The sequence below is a fragment of the Haliaeetus albicilla genome, chromosome 20 (genome assembly GCF_947461875.1).
Source record: "Haliaeetus albicilla chromosome 20, bHalAlb1.1, whole genome shotgun sequence".
Lineage (NCBI taxonomy): Eukaryota > Metazoa > Chordata > Aves > Accipitriformes > Accipitridae > Haliaeetus > Haliaeetus albicilla.
The window spans coordinates 25,354,851-25,377,292 of record NC_091502.1 but is presented as its reverse complement, the minus strand read 5'-3'; the positions used below and the strand labels follow the sequence as shown (position 1 = coordinate 25,377,292).

At 45.6% G+C, this 22,442-nt stretch overlaps 1 long non-coding RNA gene across 3 annotated transcripts; it reads right to left on the bottom strand.

Annotated features, from left to right (window-relative positions):
* Nucleotides 1-1,014: 1,014 nt before the first annotated feature.
* On the bottom strand, nt 1,015-21,702 carry LOC138690183 (uncharacterized). 3 transcript variants are annotated; one of them, XR_011329015.1, is made up of 3 exons: nt 21,331-21,702; nt 16,025-16,239; nt 1,015-1,431 (listed from the first exon to the last, which is right to left on the bottom strand). It is a non-coding gene; the product is annotated as an uncharacterized lncRNA (long non-coding RNA). The 3 variants fall into 3 exon arrangements; XR_011329013.1 differs by lacking the exon at nt 1,015-1,431 and adding an exon at nt 9,333-11,681; XR_011329014.1 differs by lacking the exons at nt 1,015-1,431; nt 21,331-21,702 and adding exons at nt 9,333-11,681; nt 18,186-19,366.
* Between the last annotated feature and the right edge of the window lie 740 nt (nt 21,703-22,442).

Genomic DNA, 22,442 nt, shown 5'->3' with positions numbered 1-22,442 from the left:
TAAGCACTTGGGACACAAGGAACCTTTTAAAAACACTCAGGTAAATAGGAGGAAAGACAAAACCAAACTACGACTTAAACAGAAACTATTGCAATGAAATTAGTAGGGAGAGCTGGGCCAAGAGGGCATGCTGCAAGATTTAAACCTCTGGAGAGTGCAGCTAAGGCACTGAATCTACCAGCAACTTAAAGAGAAATGGGAAAAAAACTATGCTCTGTGTTTAATGGAGTTTAGCTATTTTTAAAGGAGGCGTGCAGTTGTGCACACGTGTATCTCCAAGTGTAGGCAGGGAGAAAACTAAACAACAGCAAAAGTACACATGTAGCGGGTTAATCATCTGCTGTGGGTTTACCACTGCAAAAGATGATAATAACTTCACCGGAGAGGCCATTGCAAGATTGCTGTGCACTAACACTCTCCCTTATCTCCCTCAGCCTCTGCTTCTCCTCCCTGGGGACTCACACTCCAGAGTCTCTGGGCTCTGCCTTGAAACCTAAACCTGCTAAATCCCTCCCTGGCAGAGCCTGGCTGCTTGCAGGCGCTTTCCGCCCAAGGTGGACATTTAACGCTAACCAGAGCAGTGCTCTTGATACCGAACTGCCGCTGCTTTTCCAACCTCTCACCCCTAATCTGCATTGGGCGCATTTGTCCTCACTGAGGGAACATTCATTGCCATCAAAATTCCTCTATCATTGCAGCAGGGGCTGAAAGCATCTCCGCTGCACATGCACAACCTCATGGAAACCAGCTGATGATGCATTTGCTAAGTTTAGACTCCACGGCAGGTGATTTGGGTTAAAGGGAGTTTGTGATTTAGAGCCAGGCGCTTCACATTGCAGTCTGTTCATCTTCCTACATGAGGATCATAGAATCACAGAACGGTTTGGGTTGGAAGGGACCTTTGAAGAACATCTCGTCCAACCCCCCTGCCATGGGCAGGGACATCTTCAACCAGATCAGGTTGCTCAGAGCCCCGTCCAACCTGACCTTGAATGTGTCCAGGGATGGGGCATCGACCACCTCTCTGGGCAACCTGGGACAGTGCTTCACCATCCTCGGCATAAAAAAATTCTTCCTTATATCTAGTCTGAATCTCCCCTCTTTCAGTTTAAAACCATTACCCCTTGTTGTATCACTACAGGCCCTGCTAAAAAGTCTGTCCCCAAAGGCTGTGCAGCTTAGGTGCTCGGCCTTGGGGTGACTTCAAATTCATCTCTTCCTACATTGGTGCCTCCTTGCTTAATGGAGATGAGTTCCTTCCTGTGGTACTTTGAGGTCTGCCCATGAAGCTGTCCTGTTAGTCCTTCCTCTTTCCATGGGAGCAGAGATCTGCAAAGACGTAGGATGAAGCACACCCCAGAGAAGAAAAAGCTCCGGCGCAGCACCGGCACAAACGGGGCAAACGTCCAACGGCGGAAATACAAACGCCTCCTATAAAAATACGAACCAAGAGAGCAAGTGAGAGAAATAATTCCTGAAGTTTCCTCTCTGCTGAGAGAGACGGGCAATAAATGGTTTCGGACACAATCTGCAAAACAAACCATTACGTCTTTTCTGTCAGGTCTCACCTGTTGTTATTTCCAACGTTTCCTCTTCCCAAGACTGGGCAGGGTTTTGCATCAAGGTAATATAGTTGCTTTTGTTCAAGAACCAGACAAGTTACCCCATCTTGTAACCAGGACTTTGTCGTAAATGAGCAAACATCTGTTAAATTGAGCTGTACTTCATGAGAGGGTGGTGGTTTTTTTTTTTTCTTTTAAAGGAAAAAAACACAAAAGAAAACCGAGTGGATTTCTTGAGCAGTGTGACCGGCAGGTTATACTCAGGTGAAGGCAGGGAACTGTCTGGGTGATTTACAAGTTGTAATGCACTTCAGTTAAGTGTCTGAAACAGAAAGGGGGAAAAAATGCCGAACTGCTCTGTTCTTCTACTGGGTCATGCTTTGCTCCAGGAGAAACATCCTTATTTCAGCTCAGCTCTTTACAACACAGACAACAAGAGTTATTAGAAAGACATGTTTTTCAGGACAGCTTAACGAGTGCTAATTGCTCAGAGATGTAATATTCTTCTGATGGTTCTGGGGTTTTCAGCCACAAAGTCCCCAAAGCTCTCTGTCAGGTTCTTAGTTGGTGAAACTCAATACAGCTCTCAGGATTACAGTACAACTTTCCACAGTTTGCACCAGCTGAAAAATGCTCACCCCTGAATGCTTAAAAAGAGCAATTCTGAATCAGAAATATATATATATGAGCATATATATATAATTAACTCTTTGCAGTCCTTTCCCATGGAAGTCAATAGCAAAGGACTGATTTCGTGGGCAGTTTGGCAGTGTGAACTTGCTACCTCTGCTTCAGTGCTATTCCCAGAAAGCTGTTTCATATTTTCCACAGGTGAACCTCTGCCAGGTCTTCCCTGGGTTCCTGGTGCAGCATTGAGCAGTGGCACTGCAACTCAGTGACCAGCTTGTGCTACAGAAAATTTGCAAAAAATTGGCCCTGCAAAAAAAGCCAACCTCTTCCACCTCATCTTCCCAAAATCTGGTCTCCTAACCCTGCTTTAGGTGCAACAAATCTAAGAGATATTATTTGAATCTCACCTACAGGAAAGGGGGAGGCAGGGAGGGATGCTAGCTTTGACCTTGTTTCTTGTCCAAGTCTTTACTTTCATTCTGCAGAAGAAAAGTCCCGATGGACAGAAGAACCCACCCAGCCCCCCGGCTCTGGCAGAAGATGATTAGAGAGAGGCCTTAAGCGTAATGAAAACTGATGTAAACCATTTGCTGAAGGTTACGCCGCGACAGAGGCTGTGCCTTCTCCCCAAAGGAGTATGATGAGATATCTGACATGCAGCCTTGTTCTTGTGTTCAGTCAGGAACAGATCTGAGGGCAGCTAATAAACTTATCTGCATCAGATTAAATTGCCAATCCTGCCCTCCCTCTCCCTGCCCTCTCTCCCTCCCTAGATCAGTTACACACATCAAGCCAAATAAAGATAAATGCATGACAGAGTTCATTCGAATGATTGAAAATCAAGATGGAGCTGCATATTTTTCATCAATGCTATCCCAGGAAATAAAGATAAATTCCCCCACTTCATATTTTAACATAGCTTATCATAATCACCGGTAATAGCAACCAAATGTTTTTCATTTGTTACATTTTAAAGGGGGCTGGGGGAACAGTTTCCTGGTTGCAGGCTCATCGAGTCTAATTTTAAGCTAGTGTCAGGGGTCACTTCCACTTTATGTTGCATTTCTGATGAGCGTTTTTTGCTGGAATACCTGGCTTGACTAAATGACTGCAAGAAAGAGCAGGGCTATGGAAGTCAAAGCGGCGATGGTGGGGAAGGACACTTGGTCATTGGGCTGGGATTCATCACCAATGAAATGCAAACCTTGCTCCAGAGGGGATCTTTACAAGTATTATTCTCAGAGAGACAGAGCACTTCTGGAGATCCCATGTTCTCCCCATCTCTGACATTACCTAAAGGGTCTTTCCAACTACTCTGAACTCCATGTCATTCCTTTTTTTTTTTTTGAAATGCCAACATGCGTGGGAGAAGGTCCTCCAGGACTTTCCACGTGTAAGCCAAAGGTTTACTAATTGATCCCCAGGGATCTACCAGTGCTGCTCTTATGCTCTTCCTTCCCTTGTTCCCTGGGTCCCTGAGGCTCCTGAAAGGATGCTGATCAGTGCGATAAAAAGTGGAAAGAGAAAACCTTCCTTACCCCAAGTAATCTGAACCTGCATAATACTGGTTTATGGTATAGCAAAGGCCACACATGGCAATATCGAAACTCTGACTCCTTATTAAGGGAACAGCAATATTGTCACGCTGATGGAAACCTTCCTTCTTGTTCAAAAGTGAGGACTCCTTCCTAGGAGGCACATGGGATAGTGCATGGGAAGAAGGCAGCCACAGAGGTGGTGGTGAGGGTGTGAAGAAATACACCTCCAGGTCTGGCAAGTAGATGACTGGGGCGTATCAAAAGTGGAGCTAGAGCAGGAATGGGCATCCCTGTAAAGCAGGGAGTTGGGACAGAGGCTTAGGAGGACACCATATAAATTCAGTAGGGTTTTTTTGCAAGCATCTCCATTTCTTCAGAGATAGTCTTCTCCACTGGAGTTTACAGACTTTTGCTGTTGACTTTAAGGGAAACACTTTCAGACTTGTCATCCTATAAGCTGCAAATGGTTTGCTCATTAGTTCTTTTGTTTCCTCCTCCTTCTGCAAATGTAGCCCCGATTTTTTAACAAAAAAGATCAGAGGAGAGGAGGCTAAAGTTGGGGAGTGGGCTGACCTGTCAGATTCCAACCCATAAATTTCTGTACTTTCTAATATAATCATAATAGCAATAAAAAGGGGGTTTGGAGCATAATGTCTCTCAATCGCAACAACATCTGGCGTGTTTGTGTCCTAGTGGTGGATTGGCAGCCATATCCCATATGGGACAAGAAGGGTCACAGCTGGCCATGGGAGGGGAGCTCTTTCCTAAGACCTGAGCAGAGAATGTTGAAAAGTAACATCATCTGGTGATAAGCTACCATTGCCTTACCCTCTGGCAAAACACACGTGATACAAAAGGAAGGAGAGAGGAGAAAAATTAAATCTCAGGAATGCAGCTGGAGGGTGATGGGGGAACCCAAGTGGCTTAAGGAAAATTTGAGCTTGAAACCTTGGTTTTACAAGACTTGTGTTTCAAAGTTGTTTGGGAAGCTGGGTAACAAGAGGGAAAGTAACACATTTCTTGGGAACCTGCTGAACAGACCAAGTGAGAGAGGTGAGCTGGGCTCCTGGGCCCCCACCTGCTTGGGCTCCTGCCTGGTCCCTGCACCCTGTCCATGGAGATGAGAAGGTGGGAGAGAGATGGGGATGCACAGGGGTCACACTTCAGTGTTACACAGCAAGTCTTGAGCCCATTCCTGCACCCCTGCTCTCTGAAGTGCCCCTAGGTTCTCTGGTTTCAGTGTAGCCTCAGCGAGGACACCAGGATAAATGCAAGATTAATCTCTTATAATTAGTGGAGCAATTTCAGGCCAAAGCTATTGCAAAACTACAGCTGCAAGAGTCAAATGGCTCCAGTGAAATACCCTTCATGAAGCAGAGATACTTCTGGGCAAGAGCATCCCTGCACACTTAGGGCAGGATAAAAGAGGTTTGGCATCACACTGGCATGGATTAGGAATATGTGTGGTGAGAAGGAGAGGTGGAAAGGAAAGGCTGAGGGTGTGAGCATCTTCACTTGCTGCAGCTATTTTAGATCATCTGTTCATGTCCCCTTTACCTACCAGAGCTGGAGTTTCCCCAGGACATTCAAGGCACTGAAAGTCAGCAAAGAAAAGGGTCACAGAGTCTGTAAAACCTCAGAGAACAAGACCTCAGCTTTGTATCTGCTCCAAAAGATAACACCGCTAATACAGCAGCAGTTCTCCCTGGGAACCGAGGTCATCACTTCAGTTGTATTTATTCAAGGGAAAAACACTCTCTATTGTAGCCCTGTTGCAACTCTTTGACATCCAAACAAGCCTGACAGAGCTTCAGTCCACTCTCCTGACTTCGGAGCAGGCAGCAAGAGCATAAAGCAAAGCAGCAAAGAACCCCTCAGCTCTGGATGGAAAATGAGCTATCCCCCCCGCTTGCTTTTCACTCGCTAGATAAAATTTACTGCACACCTTGCTGTGCCATGTGGACTTTGCAACAGGATTGAAAATGTACGTTAAATAATAACAAACCCACAAATCATAAAGAGGGGCCAGATAATCTCTCTATCTTGTTAAGCAGCAGATTTATGGATCGTGCTCCTTGCCCTGATACCCAGACCCTGCTGTTGGAGACGGTAGCGTTACCAAGGGCTTGGAGAGCCAAAGAGTGAGCAGACTCTCAACAGGGGATTGGACATTTCAGATATTTATTGGCCAGACTTGCATGACCAAATCCACAGAGGCGTTTCTGTGTCTAACTTCTTGTTTAGTCACCCGATTTCTCACTCATTTCAATAGTAAATTAAGCGCTGAAACAGGAGCTGTGCATTGATGCCTGTAAATCTGGGACCTGCTGACTCCGGCAGAGCAGCGAGGGGTTTTACGGCAGAGCTAATGAGCTGGGCAGAGACCAGCCACCATGCTGTACCTCTGGGTGTCTTTATGGCCATTGTCTTATTTTTAATTTCCCTGTCTGCTCCAGCGCTGAAGCGATAACGGAAGAACATATCTCCAGGCAAGTATGGGTAGAGCAGTTTGGAGCTGATGGAGGACACCACAGCAGGGTCTGCTCTGCTCCTTTCCTTTTCTTTCTTCAGCAGTGTGATGTGGTCCACACACTCTTGCATCCACTTGAAAACAGAGCTTGACTCTTCATACAGCATTGTAAGGGTGAGCTTGCAATTCACAATGTGGTGCTCCTGGTGTTGGCTACCTATGTGCATCCCCATCCAGATTCAAAGTGACCGTAGTCCTGCAGAAATCCAGGTGCTGCTGTGGGTCTGAGCCTGCTGCTAATCTACCCGAGCTGTGCATCGAAAACAACGAGCTTTTTCCAACCACACTCATCCCAGGCTCGCACCTCTGTAATGGCCTTAGGCCAAGTTCTCAGCTGGGGGCAAGTGGCACAACTTTGACTTCAAAAGGGCTGTGACTCTCCAAGCAGCTGAGGATTTGTGATCGTTTCTGGCTTAAACCGTATTCAGGTCTGGCAAAGATGCAGTGGTGTAAAACTGATGCAAAGAAAGGACTAAATTAAGCTGTTTGAAAAAATAATAAAAAAAAAACTGTATGAAAAGCAGTTCTGTTGTATGGTGTCCTCATCTGCAATAAAATATTCTGTAATACAAAACTCGGTGTGTGTAAAAATGGCTTTAAGTCACTGATACCTATAGAACTGCACCTCTTTTAGCCAGTTTTACCCAATATTGCTGCTGAACAGCACCCAAACCCTCACATGGTGCAAACAAATACCACATTTTTCACCTTTCTTTCTGCAATATGGCTCAGGATGTGTCATTCTTCTGTGGACAAGGAAGCAAGGGGACCCTAAAGAACATTGCTGGCCGCAGAAAGAATGTGTCTGGAAGAGCAATCTGTTATTGTTATTATTCAAACAGCTCGATAACACCAAAACAAAACACGGCATGAAGCAAGGAACCTGCAATAGTTTCTCAACCAGCCAGGCCAAGTAGGGGAATTATCTTATTCCCTCCTCAGCATCGACAGAGCACATGCACCAAATTCACAGCAACCACCCCGACCCAGCTTTGGGTTGACGACTGGGGAGAGCGGCATGTGCACTGCATGTTGGACCAGAGGGATTTTGCTTTGGGCAAAAACCCCCCACCTACGTGGAGAGAGGCACGGGTTGGCCAAGCTGGAAAGGAGAAGTAAATCTGCAGATTTATGGATGGCAAGATTTTGCTTGGAAGAGAAGTGAGGGAAGAAATGTTTGGGAGGCGGGGAGCTGGACACTGCTGAGAAGGAATGCCAAAATCCATTGGTTTTGGGGGGGTCAATGTGGAAGAATCTTCCTATCCCTTTCTGAGGGTGCTGGTTTAAATGGCTGGTTGTTGAGTTGCGATCTTAAGCAGAGGACAGCACAGCCTCTGCCCTGTTTTCTGGGATGCCATGCAGGGATGTGCAGAAGATGTCTGTGTCCATCTCCAGAGGGAAGCAGGAGAGAAGCTCCCACTCCTTCCTAGACGCTGCAACCCTGATGTTGCATGTGATACAGAAAGACACCATAAAAAACAGAATTTTAATAGTCAACTAAAAAACCTCAACAAGGTACCAACCTTCTGGGGTCTGGCTGGGGCTTGCCACCACCACCAGCCCTTGGGGAGGGTCACACATAAGACATGCCCATCCCTTTCTCAGCTCTGGTGCTGAGTGATTAGTCTTCAAGGCAGAGAGATAATTCATTCCTCATGCCAGAGGAGGCCCTGTCTCAGTGAGCAGAAAGACACACCAGTGATGGCAATTACCTTTGGATCCTAGGTTATAATTTTTGGATACTGAGCTCAGAGCAGCTGACCTGTCATTCTGCAGCAAGACCTTGAGCCAGGGCCATGGAGGTCAGAGAAAATAAGAGAGCAAGAGAGCAGCGAACGATTCATTCTTTCAGTCACTCAATCCTCAGGAGCAATAGCTATCTCAATCTTCAGCATGGAGGCTGATGATGAATGGTTTTATTACCAATGATAATTTAAACCATGTGCAATGTTTACCATATTACCTGTTTGCCTCCTTGCCCTCAGCTATGGGAGTTCTGCTTTAAGAATATTCACTGTTCACCTCCTGTGTTGGGATGGGTGAAGCAGTACAGCATGACAGAGGACTTTCCTCATACCCTTTCCAAAAAGCTCTCGCTGATTTGGGGTACATTTCTCTCCCCTCAAATTGTACCCCCCCCCCTTTTGCTTCTTAAGAAACTGCCAGACATCTTAAACACATTTAAAAATACATGTCCTCCACTGTAATCCATTATCTAAGGTTCCCATGTGGGCTCCATCATCAGAGACTGCCAGATTGATAGCGTGGTTTGCATGGGGGCCCCAGCATGGGATGGGTTGGAAACAGAATTAGTCCACACAGCACATCCTCTGTGTTTCTACCTTTATTGGAAAGAGGGAATGGGCTGTGTCAGGTGAAGGGCATGAGCAAGATACAAAGCAATGAACTAGTTACGCAGGACAACAGATGGCAAGAGGGAGACCAGAGAGGTGGAAAATAAGGGGGAGCGTAGAGGTTCCTCCGAAAGAGCTGAAATGACACTATCCTTGCTGATGGTTTTCAGCTGTTTGGGTGCATTTGGAGATTTCTGCTTTATTAAAAAGGGTTCACATTCAAGATAGGTGCAGGCTGAAATCTGAACTCTCACACACCTTGGAGGGGTTTGGATTTAGACCTGGATACAAACCACGTCTCGCATATCCAAGGGCTGAGAACAGAGAAAGGTGTCGTGTCAAGAGGTAAATGACGAGGATTCAGAAAGGCAAGTTGTACTACTCTTGTTACCATCGGTCAGCTAAATCAATGGGGGTTGTTCCCTTGCTGAGCTGATCAGCAGCATGTGTTTCTGGAGGAAATACACACGTCCAAGCGTAAAGTATGTGTTCTGTGCCTGGTCTTACATTAAACTGTTCGATGCACGGTGTGCTGTGCCTCTAAAGCAACCCAGTGAAACAACTATGGCCATGTTCAGCAATGACTCCCATGGAAATTGTCACCTCTTTCCCAGAGACATGTAATTCTGATAGCATCAAGCCATATTTTTCCAAAGCTTATTGTGCTCGTGGTTGCTGAGAAAAAACTTCAGAAGACCAACCATAATGGCTCAAAACCAAGAATTTAAATAAAAAGTTTATCGAATGTATTATGTTGCAGAATCTCATAATTTCAGTGTCAAAGTCAGGTTTTTAAGTGGGTAAGAAAGACAGTTCTTCAGGCACTTACAGAATCTGGAAATGGACAGATGTACTTTTAAAGAAAGCAAATTTCTTTAACAATTTTAGGCTACATCCAGGTAGTATCACTACACTGACCCTAGAAAGACCTCTGGAAGCTTCTTGTAGAGTTCTTTCCATTCTTCTCCAGAGGAGTCCCAGAAGTATTTGACAATCATCTACCATTTATTGCTTGCCACTTCATTCTTTTCCAGATCATTTATCACTCAATATCAGCCCCAAGGAACCTCACCAGCAGGTTGAAAATTGATCTTCCTTTCCTAATTCTAGTTTTCTGTCTCTTACATGGACCCATTCCTTAACAGAGCTGTGACTCTCCTATCATGACTGTATCATTTCCATAAGAGTCTCTAGTGATGAACTTCATCAAAGTTTAATTAAATTCTACTCTCTTGTTATCAGTCATACCCCTCCCCTTTTTCAATAACATACACCAAGAACTCTACTAGACCTGGGATGGCTTCTAAGGGGAAGTTATGCCAGTTTGCTCCTTTGGTTCTTCTACCAATTATTTTAAATATTACTTCTCAAAATTTGATTGTATCTCGGAAAGCCCTGACCTTCAATTTGCAAAATACCTTAAGTAGCCAGACACAGCATTATCAAACCATCAAATTACTGTTTCAGAAGCTGATTCTTGTAGGAAGCTCCATAGTTTTGGTAGACACTTCCTTCAAGAGCCTTAGATGAATATTGTCTGGTACTGGACATAGAATCACAGAACGGTTTGGGTTGGAAGGGACCTTTCAAGGTCATCTACTCCAACCTCCCCACAATGAGCAGAGACATCTTCAACCAGATCAGGTTGCTCAGAGCCCCGTCCAACCTGACCTTGAACGTTCCCAGGGGTGGGGCATCGACCACCTCTCTGGGCAACCTGGGACAGGGTTTCACCACCCTCAGCATAAATCCTTATATCTAGTCTGAATCTTTCCTCTTTTAGTTTAAAACCATCACCCCTTGTCCTATCACTACAGGCCCTACTAAAAAGCCTGTCCTCATCTTTCTTACAAGCCCCTTTAAGTACTGGCAGGCTGCTATAAGGTCTCCCCAGACCCTTCTCTTCTCCAGGCTGAACAACCCCAACTCTCCCAGCCTTTCTCCATAGCAGAGGTGTTCCAGCCCTCGGATCATTTTTGTGGCCTCCTCTGGACCTGGTCCAACAGGTTCATGTCTTTCTTGTGCTGAGGACTTGTTCCCTCATAACTTTTCAGATCCCAGGAAGATGAGCAGACTTGTTTCTCATGCTGCCAATCTATGGTGTGGGTTCCTGCAGGCCTAATTGAAACAGCAGCGAAGTGGCAGAGCGGTTATCTGGGGCAGCGTTTAGCTCTCAGTCTCTAGCAGGACATTGTCTTTTAGCCACGTCGTCACAGAAAAGCTTCTGATTCCAGATGGCATTAGCCAGACTCATGCTGAAGTAGCTCAGCCCATCCTCTGTGCAAAACCTTCAACCCCTGCTGAGGCATGGTGAAGATATTTTGCAGGCCACCTCCAGCCTAATAGCAATCAGGTGCAAGCCCACTGAGACCCAAACCATCATAGCCACTGGCCTTTGGTCTGGTTTTCCAGCAGAACAGGGTCATACTTGCTTCGTTTAACTCTCTAGGGTTTTGTCCATGCAGTGAAATGTCAAAAGAAAAAGCCCACCAAGGCACTGAAATGGGATGCAGGAGGACTTTGGTACATCTCTTGCCTTTGTGACGTTGGGAAAGCATTAAGTTTATGTAGTTTTCCCATCAATGTTTCAGCAGTGCCGTTTCCTTGTTGCACACTGTCGTTAACAGCAGTTAATGACTGTGCATAAATAGCACAGGGAGGAGAGCCTGAAGCAGGGTGAAGATGGTGGACAAAGAGCTATACAAAATTTTGTCTCTCCCTCCTAAGTTACCATCTCACAAGGGGGAAAGCTGTCATGAGAGATGGCCACAGCAGTAGTTTCTGCAGTTCATTCTCCCAGCATTTTCACTTAAACATAGGGGAGAGGTTTCTCGTTTCCAGTATTCTTCAGTGCATGTTTTATAGCCCCAACGGGAGACTGGTGGCTTTAGCGCTGGGGATGTGTGACAGCCATGTGGCAAGCATCATTTGTTTGTCTTGCTGGACGTGTGCTGAGCCTGGATGGATTCAGGTTGCCGCACCAAGTTCTCAGCTCTGGAGAATTTGATGTCCTTCGAGGTCTCCCCAAGGTCCTGAGTTCAGGGAGGTCTCTGTCTTGAGAGCTCATCTGCTGGGGCAGGAAGGAGGATTAGTTAGGTTGCCTCATTTGCAAGCAAGCTGAGGCTGTTTGCAGTGAATTTGCTCCATAATCCTCTCTCAGGGTCCTGCAGGCAACCAAACACATTTGGCTACCCCTAGTGGTTCGTTAATAGAGTTTGTAATGAAACACTTGGAAAGAAAGCAATAAAGTACGATCCCATAAAGAGAAGTATTGCAAAGGACGAGAAAAGGATTCAACCCCAATGCAAGCTGTCGATCAGACCTTTGAAGGTGATGAGGCACGCAAACACAGCCCCAGGCATCGGGTAATGGTTCCTCTTATTTCCTTTGTATTTAAGCCGTGTTCGGAAGCGGAGAGCATGGGCCCCTCCTGCACTGCACATACACATAGTTGGAGATAATCTCTGAATGGAGAAGACAGACTATCAGTAGGGGGAAGAAAAAAGGAGGAAGAGATTTGCTTGCTCTCATCTTTTGTTTCTGCCTTAGATCAAGCAATAAGCTGAGGTCTCTGGAGTCCCGTTCAGCGACCCACTCAGTCTCATGGCCTCTTCTTTTTGGTAGAGAGCCGGACAGAGGGGTGCAATTGCATTCCCTCCTCACCTCTAAAGAGCTACAAGCCAATCTATAGACTGGCTTTCCAACCAGAGCCCAGATCTGTTCCCTGGGAAATCTCTTGCGGGTATTTCTGACCTCTCCAACACACTTCCAGCCCTCAGGAGCCACTGCAATCCCTCCCGTGCATAGGGGAGAAGTGATGTCAGGAAGTAGGAAGGCCAGACAAGGAAAATTCACTTCTGGAGGGTTATGGCATGTGTTTTTCCCCGTGGGGCCATTGCAGCACATTGATGCTCAGACAACATCTGGGTATGCAGGCAGCTCTGCTTGGGGGAAGCGTTTCATGAGATGGGTCTGTGTTTGAGGCACAAGGAATAAAATAGGACTCTATCAGTGTTTGGGGTTGCTGTTTTTCTACTTAGATTATTGCCATGGTCCTAAGAGCAAATCTAGGAAATCAAAAGTGGAGACTACAGGAAAAAGGAACAAAAGTCAGAGAGAAATCACACCCCTGGCACTGAATTACAGCCCTGATCCCCACCAAACCCTGTTTAACAGCTTGATGCTTTTTGCCCCGGCATTGCAATGGTTAAAAAATAAAGCTAAATACAAGCTGCTGCACTGCTAGCTGTATCAGGCAATGGCTGTCACATGCTCACTCCTCATCTGGATGCATCCACAACTCACCAGAGGACCCAAATAAATGTTAATTGTACTCCAAAATCACTGTCAGCCCACAGAAAATGTCATGTATGAAAGATTTGTGACAGAGGTCAAAAATCTGGAGAAACAATAGATCAGACCACTGTCAAATTACACAAAATTTGTAATAGGAATGAAAGATGTGGGAGTCTGAATGAAAAGGCTCAGCAGTCTTACCAACTGTCAGGTTTTTCTCTGGCCTGTGCAGATTTTATTATTGCTCCTTGGCATGTAAAATTTGAAAAGGGGGTTTCTGAAATACGAATAGCGAGTGAAGAAGCTGAGGACAGTGCCTCAGAGACACTGAAAGGAGTTACCCTGAGCTCTGCATCAAGGGCCAGGCTATCTGATATGCACTGCAGCATATGGACTGGATTTGTCCTGGGTGATGGGGGTGCATTCCCTGGAGACTCCCCTTTATTATCAGTGGAAAGAAAGAGGCACTTCCAGAAGAAGTGGGCTGAAATGCCCTCTGAAGTTGTCTCCATCAGTTGCAACTAGTCAAGGGTGCTCCTGACCTCAGCTGGCTAACTGAGGTTGGGTAAAATGAGGTCTAAAATCTACAGATCTAAATATCTGCCCATTAGGAGGCTAGGGGAGGAGTGGAGGTAGAGCAGAGGAGGTGGGCACTGAGTGGCTGGAGGAGGTGGAGGTCCTAAATGGCACGATAGGGTAGAAGTCAAAGGCAGGAAGATAATGGGGCTGGGGAGTGAAGGAGGCAAGAGGCAAAGCTTCTCTAGTGAATTCTTGGATAAAGAGGAGAGCAATTCTTCACAGTCCTCCCCAGTCATCCAAACCTCTAACTTGTCAACCCTCATGCTCCCACAAGAACTCTACCAAGAGCTGTGAGCGTAGGAAAAGTGAACTCCCACCTATGTGAAAGTGCAGAACAGACAAAAAGTTCACCAGATATCAACAGGATGCACAAAAATCCATGGAGAAAAGAGAGACAGAGGCTACTAGCTGGAAATACAGAGATGAGCTTGTCGCATGGGATAGACAGCTCAGACAGAAATGCAGCTGAATCAAAACACCCAGATTTTTGGGAACAGATGCACTCTCAAGAACACGCCAGAAAGCTAGAGGTGCCTTATACTGGCCAAATACGATCAAGGATATCTGAGGTCTGGTGAGCAGATGTTATATAGGCAAGGAAATGCTGGCCAAGCAACAAACAGAGACAATGCAAATATACAGCGTCCCCAGTAGATTTTGGAACAAACCAGGAAAGGACCTTTTCATTGCAAACCACACAAACTACCTCATCGTTGCAGACAAGTGTTCAGACCGAGGGGAGGTAGACGAACTGTCAGATGAAATGCAATAAAGCAAAGAAGCATTTCAGCAGGCACCTTGTTTGACTTGCAGTAACTTTGCATGATTTACCCAGGAAGAGAAATCCTGTCCCAGCACGTCGCCCTCTGACCGTGACCAAACAGCAAAGCTGAACCAGCAGTTTTATTTGCTAAGATTGTACTGAAGGAAGCAAAGGCAGTTCCTGGCGAGTCATTCTCTAGGGGAGAAATACTCTCATTGAAGACCAGCATGACGCTCTGATTCAAGCGCCAAAGTCCAAATACTCGCACAGCATGAAAGAACCAAAAGGAGTGGAAAAAAATACAAGATGAGAAGGAAGACAGCCAAAGACCAAAGCTTACCTTTCTCACAAACTGGAGACCTTGTAGAACACCTTTTTGGGGTCTTTTCCAGGACCAGACTATTTTCTTGGAACAAAACGTGAATGTGTAAGAGCACTCCATGTACTGAGATGTAAAAGGCACATAAGAGAAAGCAATTTTTTGAAGCCACAAGTATATTTGCCCATTGCACATACGAGCTACAGATGCAGATGTAAGAGATTACAGATCCGCTGAGACTTGACCAGAGGGACACAGAAGGAACACGGACCATGAGCTAGCAGCAGATACAGAAATATATGCAAAATATCACATACCCCCAGAAGAAATACATTCTGGAGAGTTTCCTGTTCTAAAAGAAAAGGTCAGCCCCAGTTCACTGCAAGATGTACATGAGAGTTTGAAAATAGTCAAGGTCTTTGCATCAAGGGGTGAGGCCTCTGATCCAGCCCACTGCTAGACTTCTTCCCTGTCTTTTCTTACTCTGTGGGCCAGCTATGGGCCCTACATCACCTATACATTCTGTAGCTAAGCTATAGACCAAGATGAGACTGAAAAACCTCTCTGAACCCAACATTTAGTCTTGTAATTCTTCAAAAACAATAAATATTTGGCCAATCTTCCTCCAAAAGGTTTTGCTGTGAAACTATGGTAAACAATGCATAACATAAATAGAGATATTAAAGGGAACATGGTAGAATGTGAAATATGGAAAGAGAATTATTATTATTACTTATTTATGTTTTTAATTCTCCTCTTCAAAAAAAGAAAAAAAACCCCAAACCAAAACAAAACACATGGAAAAGGGGACTTTACCAAAGGTAGTATCCGCCCAGGGGAAGGTAACATGATAGCATGCTCATACTTAAAGCAGTTTTGGGAATGGAGGGACCCCTAATTGTGGGAAATGGTCAACAGGGGAGAACTGCAATGGGAAAGGAAGGGATCAGGTCTGAGTATTGAAATTCCCTGTTTATGCTTGAACTCTGGCATCTGGTACAGCAGATTTGCTGGAGGGTGAGTGAAGAGGGTTATGGTACAAAGGCAGAGGAAAAATGTATGGGCTGGGAGTAATTTCTTGCTAATGTTTAAGATTGAGGAGATTCGACAGATTCCTTCCCTGAGTTTCCTTACACCAAGCACAGGTTTTTGGAGGTTGGTGTAGAGAAATAGTCCAACTATCTGTCTCACTTTTGTTACTAGAAAATGTATCTGTCTGCCTGACTGTCAATCATGGTGTTTATATCTAAACATTATTTCCTTATTCAGTTGGAGGACAGGGTGCATCAGGAAAGTGATCATCTGCAAGGCACTGAAAGCTCACATGGCATTGAAAAAAAATCCCTTTCCCTTCCAATCTGTCAGACTGATGGACCAGAAAGAGTATCAAATCCATCAGGCCTGGCTGTGTGTGTTTATTAGTAATGGAACATAAAACACATTTGGGGCTCACCTGTTGAGAAATTCAGATGAAAGTTTCCCTTAAGGATGTCTCATTTTCACAAACACCAAAACCCTGCATGGTGAGGAGACCTGAAGAAACTCCTGCTGTTAACTCGGCATGAGGATTGCACAGCTGGGATGGGCTCCATTAATAAACATCATGTTCAGAAAATCCTCCTCTGCAGGACTGTGTGTACTCTACCAGGAAAACGAAGAGGCAAAGGGCTGCAAAACCAGGAGTTACGATTTAGCACGCTCATTTGAGATACTTTGATTTTCACAAGGTGCAAAATAGAAGTTTCAACCTCTGAAACTTGAAGCACCCTAAATCAGCAGCATTTTTGTTTCTCCAGTTTGTCCCTATCTGTCTCATTCAACTAAATCCACTTAATCAAGCAACTCTGCGCCTAAAACCAGTCTTCTGAAAATGACCTTCTTGCTTCAGACAGTCAAGATATGCCCAAGGGCAGCAAGCACTGATGAAGCCCTGGTCATACAGCAGATAGGTACAAAACCTGGTTTTACTTTAATGGAACAAGCACTGAAACTAAGTTTCCTACCTGCTGCTCATTCACTGATTTTGGGTAAAACAGAGTCCCTCGGTGGTCATCCATGCCTTGTTGGTTTTGTCTAGCTGGACTCTGTAAAATTTCTTGTGATGTTTTTGGGCCTTCCTCATGCTTGCCATGTAGAAGGCACTGTCCCTGCTAGCCCTGTGTGTCTAAGAGTCCCCAGCTCGTCTCAAATAACAACCATGTGTGACATTTCAACACTTACTTTGGGCAGCTCTATTGCATGCAATATTTGGAAACATCATCTGGCACAAAGGATCCATTGAGTTCTGTTTTCTCTAAAGCTGGTGGGCTTTAGCGTATAAATTTCATGTTTTCCAAAGGCAGAGGGTCACCCTAAGAGGACCCATGAGTACGTGAGAAATTCACATACACCAAACTTTGACTGACACACCACACAGACAAAGGCAGAAATGAAGTTACTCCTTTGTGGTCCATTTTTGCCCCGTTAATGTTTAAGGCAATACCTCTAGGGAGCTCTTAGATGGGAGAAGTTGGCTGTGGCCACCTGCAGAGGTCTGCAGTTGAACCATAATCCCAGCTGATATAAAGCAGGGAAGTTGCGCTGCCGCCTATGGAGCTATACCCTGGAGATACATCCAGCTAGGTCTGGTCCTGGAGCTACAGCCTGGTCTGGTCCTGTTTGAACAGTTTCTCCTGTCACCTTTGGAGGGTTTTATTCCTGTTTCAGCTATAAAAAGCCTATTTCATAGCAGGTATTTGCTATAAGCCTCTTTAAAACTTTTATTTTTAAAAAGTGTAGCAGTCACTGGAAAGCAAGCTCAGCAGACACTGTGCTTCACTGCGCTTGTCCATAGTCTGGACAGACCATCACTAACAGAAAGAGGGTTGCTTCCATCTCCCCAGTGCTCTCCTTCTGCATCTAGGACGGTGTGAGGACCAGCCTGGTATTACAGAGACCCAGGCTCAGCATCCTACTCTGCCACTCACTTGAAGGGTGACCTTGGCCAAAGCACTTCATCTCAGTTCCCCTTCTGGGACAATAAAAGGAAAAGCAAGGGCTGAGGTCACAAAGCATTCAATATCTGCAGAGGTGGGATCACAAAAGTTCTCTGAACATGGCTCCAGTGCCCATTGTTTTTAGAGTGCAAAATTTGCACCTCTGTGAGTATCGGCAGAGTTGCTCTCCCTCATCTCATTATCTTTTATCCCCTCTGGATGAAGGACCTAAGGCAGCACGTAAGGGTGGCAGGGGTTCATCTCACCTAAATTTAGCCCCCTGAAGCATCAGAGTAGGACCCTGTGACACAGTCCAGTGCACATCCAAAACTTGGTCCATCCCACCAGCCTTCCTCTCCCAAATATCCTATCCCATCCTATTGGGATGGAGAGAGGGTGCCTGCCTCTCTCCTCTGTCTCTAGAAGCTTTTGGGATCTACACAGCCAACAGACCCAGGGCATGGGCTTACCTGTAGAGGCTGGCTGAGTGTTAGCATACTCCTTGAATGGTTTTAGCAATGTTGCTTGAGCAGTGGCCAGAGACTATTCACCATGCACAGTTTTGGAGCAGAAAATGGGGATTTTACCTGTGTGGATGTGAGTCACGATCTGAGGTCAAACCTGACCTGCTTTCCTTACCTGTTCAGATGTAGCCTGGATGGTCAGTGTTGGCCTGAGGTTGAGCTCAGAGACAACAAGAGTTGGGAGAGGAGAATGCAGACCCTTGTGACCCACTTGGCTGCACAGGAGGGCTCAGGGGGAGCTGAAAATGCATCTTCTGCACTCTCAGTCACTACCCAAATCGGAGAAGGAGCCTAGCTCTTTTGGCGGAGAAACCTGGACTTGCTATCGGGGTGTTGGTGTCTTTCTGGGAGGGCATGGCCAGGTATCACCATGCTGAGGACATCCTGACTGGTTTTGGAGCTGGGACAGGGATTAAACCAGCGTCTGCACTTACAGCTGAGCCTTAAATTCCACCCTGTCAGTTGCTCTTGGTCTCTTTGTTGTTCATTGTCTTGACCTGCAAGATTTTCCTGCCCTTATTTGAAGAAAAAAAAACCAACTGCAGTGTGGAAAAATGAAGGTGGGTGAGAACAGCACCCTTCCCACAACGAGCGCAATGCCGGCGTTGCTGCATCTGATGACATGACTCTCTTCACTTGAATGTTCACGTGGGGCTCTGCGGTCCCTCTCCCTTCATTTCCAAAAAAGTCCTCACTTGTCCGCGACTGTTGGTGTAAGCATTAACTATAACCATATTAGGGCCAACGGTCAGACCGAAGCTAGCAGCAACACAGCTGAGTGATGACACCCTGTCTTCTGTGACAAAGGCTGCTTCCCTCATTTCAGATAATGATGGTGTTTTTTATTTATGAATAAGCAAATTTCCGGGGGATGAGAAGCAATGAAATCAGCCCAGGCTCAGCCTTCTGGGAACGCAGGAATTCACACTAAATGGGATCCATCCCACGATGGTTAGTGTAAATTAAGCAGTTTCTGGTTTAAGTGCCTGGAGATGTACATGCTTGTCAGATACTAATAGTTTTAAGTAAGTGACGACCCTTGTGTGACTTGGGTAAGCCCTGTCCAAACCCTTACATGTTTCAGAATCATTCAGGCCTTGATCTGACATCCACTAATTGGAATAGTCTTTCTGCAGACTAAATATTTGCAGATTCCCTTTCCTCGGTGGTGCAGGCAAGAGCTGGAGTCTCAGCACTGACATCCTCCTGGCATTGTGTCCTGGGTACCATCCCCAGGGAAGGCGATATTGGACTTGGACATTATCTGGATCTGATTAGCATCAGATCTTCTGGCATCTGTCCCAGTCTTCCTCTCCATCTATTTTATGTTCTCCTTTTTTTCTATTATCCTTAATTTTTTTCAAATAAAAGGAATATTTTTTACTAGCATCAGATTTTGAGGGAGACTGAAGCATGCCAGGAGTCACTTAAAAGATTCAAGGCAATGCTGAGCTTGTTAATTTTTTCAGGGCTACTTCTTTTCCCAGTGGGAGTTTATTGTGACTTAACTGTGGAGAAGACTCCAGGGTAACGTAATTGCCAGCCACAGTTACGGGTTGAGGTGGTCAACTCTATGGGAAGGTGCTACTGGAATGACAGAGATGTAGTTAGACTCAAAATAATTGCTTAATTCCCCATTTTGCTATAGCCTTCCTTTATAGGTTTCGCTGCCTCAGCTTGCTGGATGAAAAACAGAATTAATCCATCCTTTTTTCCACCCTTTCAGCTGCACTTCTTACTGCATGTCTATGAGTTTTCCCCCATATAGGGAAAGGCTGCACTGGGCTAACCTCTCTGTCCTACCTCTGAGAAGATGCAGGAGCTCAGGAAAGAATGATCGAGCCTGAATACAGCAAGACCTATTTTGGTTCTGCCCTCATTTTGTTCCAGGACCTTAAAAGACATTTATTTTCCATCCTCCTAGCTACTGGTATTTTTTTTTTTGAGGCAGTAGTCTCAACATTTGAATCGATGGCAGTGCTGGGCACTGCTGTTAGAAATGTAATGGAGGATACCTAAGGTACGTCAGCAGCCAGAAAGGTCGGTTGCTTTCTGCCCCTATCAAGCCGGACACACAGCACAGTTTGTTCCTTATCTCTTTTCCACTGCTGCAATATTTTTCAAAACCATGTCTGAACTATTTTGCAGGTTGCTGGGGGTAAAATGCAAATGCACGATGTCACTGACAGTCCAAGAAGCAATGCGAGATGCCTTCATTTCCATTTTCTCTATCAGCTTAAGAAGCACACGAGTGCTTCCCGGCATTTCTCTGTTCAGAAATGTTAAGGGTGGCAGAAACCATCGAACCCCTAATTTGATCTCCCACATAGCACAGAACAGATGCTTTCACCTCAAAACTGGACTGAGCCCAGTGACCTGGATTTGTTTAAAGTATCTTTTCCTGAAGGTACCCTAACGATTGGCCAACACTTTAACCATTCCTTGATAGATAGCCCCAGGCTGTCAACCTCCCCCTTCAATTTACAAGGCTCACTTGCTTGTAACCAACGTTTTTTTGGCTTCAGCTCCCAGCTGTTGGCTCTTGCTACTTTTTTCTCTGAGTAGAGTCCTTTATTATTCCCTTGTGTTAAGCTAATATGATTGTAGCTCTTGCTGGAAGCGTAGAGGGTTTTCTCCTCTGAACTTAGAACAGTTCTTACCCCATATCTATGCTCAATTAAGAGAGGTCTTGGTAACAAGCAAAAGGGGTAGGGTTGAACCAACACAGCCCAGGATTTGGCAGAAGAGTTCTCTTTTCCCAAAGCTATTACCCAGCAATGAAATTACAGTCAGGTTTCTTTCTCAAGAGGTAACAGCGCAAATCTGGGATCTCTGCTCAGGAACATATTTCAACACGTACCTAAGAATGACTCTAACGTTTTACCAAAACAATGGGTACTTAAACAAGTCTTTCAGTACTTTCTTCTGAAGGAGATTGGGACAAGGCTAAATCCCTGCTGTAGCAGAGTAACGCTACCCAGAAACTACAGCGGTGGGAGAAGAAAACAACCCTTGTGCGTCTCCGCAGTGAGGTCCCGCTTCATCAGCTCACTCTGCTTCAGTGATGTCCCAGACAGCCTGGCAATTTTGTTGATGGTCAGAGGGGGGTGGGAGATGTTTACAATGGGGTTTCTGAGCACCAAGAGCCCAGTAGTTCCACCTCACAGACTGCCCGGCATCCCTGTACTGGGGTGACTTTGCTCTGTCCTGTTCCCCATCCTCCCTCTCAGCTGCACCTCTAGTAGTCGTCCAAAGCTTACTGAAGTGAAAAATGGGTTTCTGCTGATTTTGACGGGCTTCAGCTCAGGCTCCCAGCGTGCACATGTGCCTCTCACTTCCAAACACAGCCACCCCAGTTCAGACACAGCGTGTCTGAAGGCTCCTGGCATCCACGTCCCACAGCTTTTCTACTCAGCTCTGAGCCACATGGCCAAGGACTTCACGCCTTGAGTCCGGGCCATCGCCTGGCTGGATGTGCAGCTCCTTCCAAATTGCCAGCGTTAGCACCTTGTCCCTGGGCAGCTTCAGCCCTGACCGGTGCGGCGGTGCGGCTGCGACGGTCAGGGCTGAAGCTGCACATGGACAAGGTTTTTGGGGGCCCACCTACAGCTCTGCACCCCCCCTCCCTCCCGTCATGCACACATAGACACACATACGCGTACGCAGAGCCATGTGCATTTCCTGGCTTTGTTTCAACAAGCAGAAAATAAAGTGGGAACCTCTGGTCTAATCTGCAGGGACAGGATTCCTGAATTAATAAGTCACCAACATCTAATTCACCTCCCTGTCCTCAGCAGCAAGCATAATGATTCCCTCTTTGCCTCTAACAAAAGTAATAAAAAGAAAAAAATTAAAATAGAAAATTCCTGAACAATGCTTTTCTTTTCTTTTCTTTTTTTTTTTCCTCCTAACATCAGTAAGTGGGGGTACTTCCACGATCTTGAAATTAAAACAATCCAGACAAACAATATGTCGAGCTCTGTCCTGCTTCCTGCTGCAATTATTCCTAATGTTTGGCCTCAGATCAGAGGCAGCGGCAATCTCTATAAATACGACAGCAGAGTGGAGAGCTATTTCCAACAGAAACGCCTCCCGAATCATGTCAGGAATTTATGAGGCTGAGAACGGGCCAAGATTGAAATATGTTCTGGATCAAATGGCATTGCATAGGTGGCTCTGATCAGCTTGGCAGTGGTGGGATGAAGAAGGAATCCTCCAGATGGAGGGGTGGAGGGATATTTATTGATTTAAAAAAAATAATAAATTAAAGCTGAGAGTGACAAGAAAAGGCATTGGTATTTTAAAACTCAGGCTCTGCCAGACAGAGCCAGCAAGGAAAAGGCTTTAACAAGTCTAGACTCCTCTGCATCTT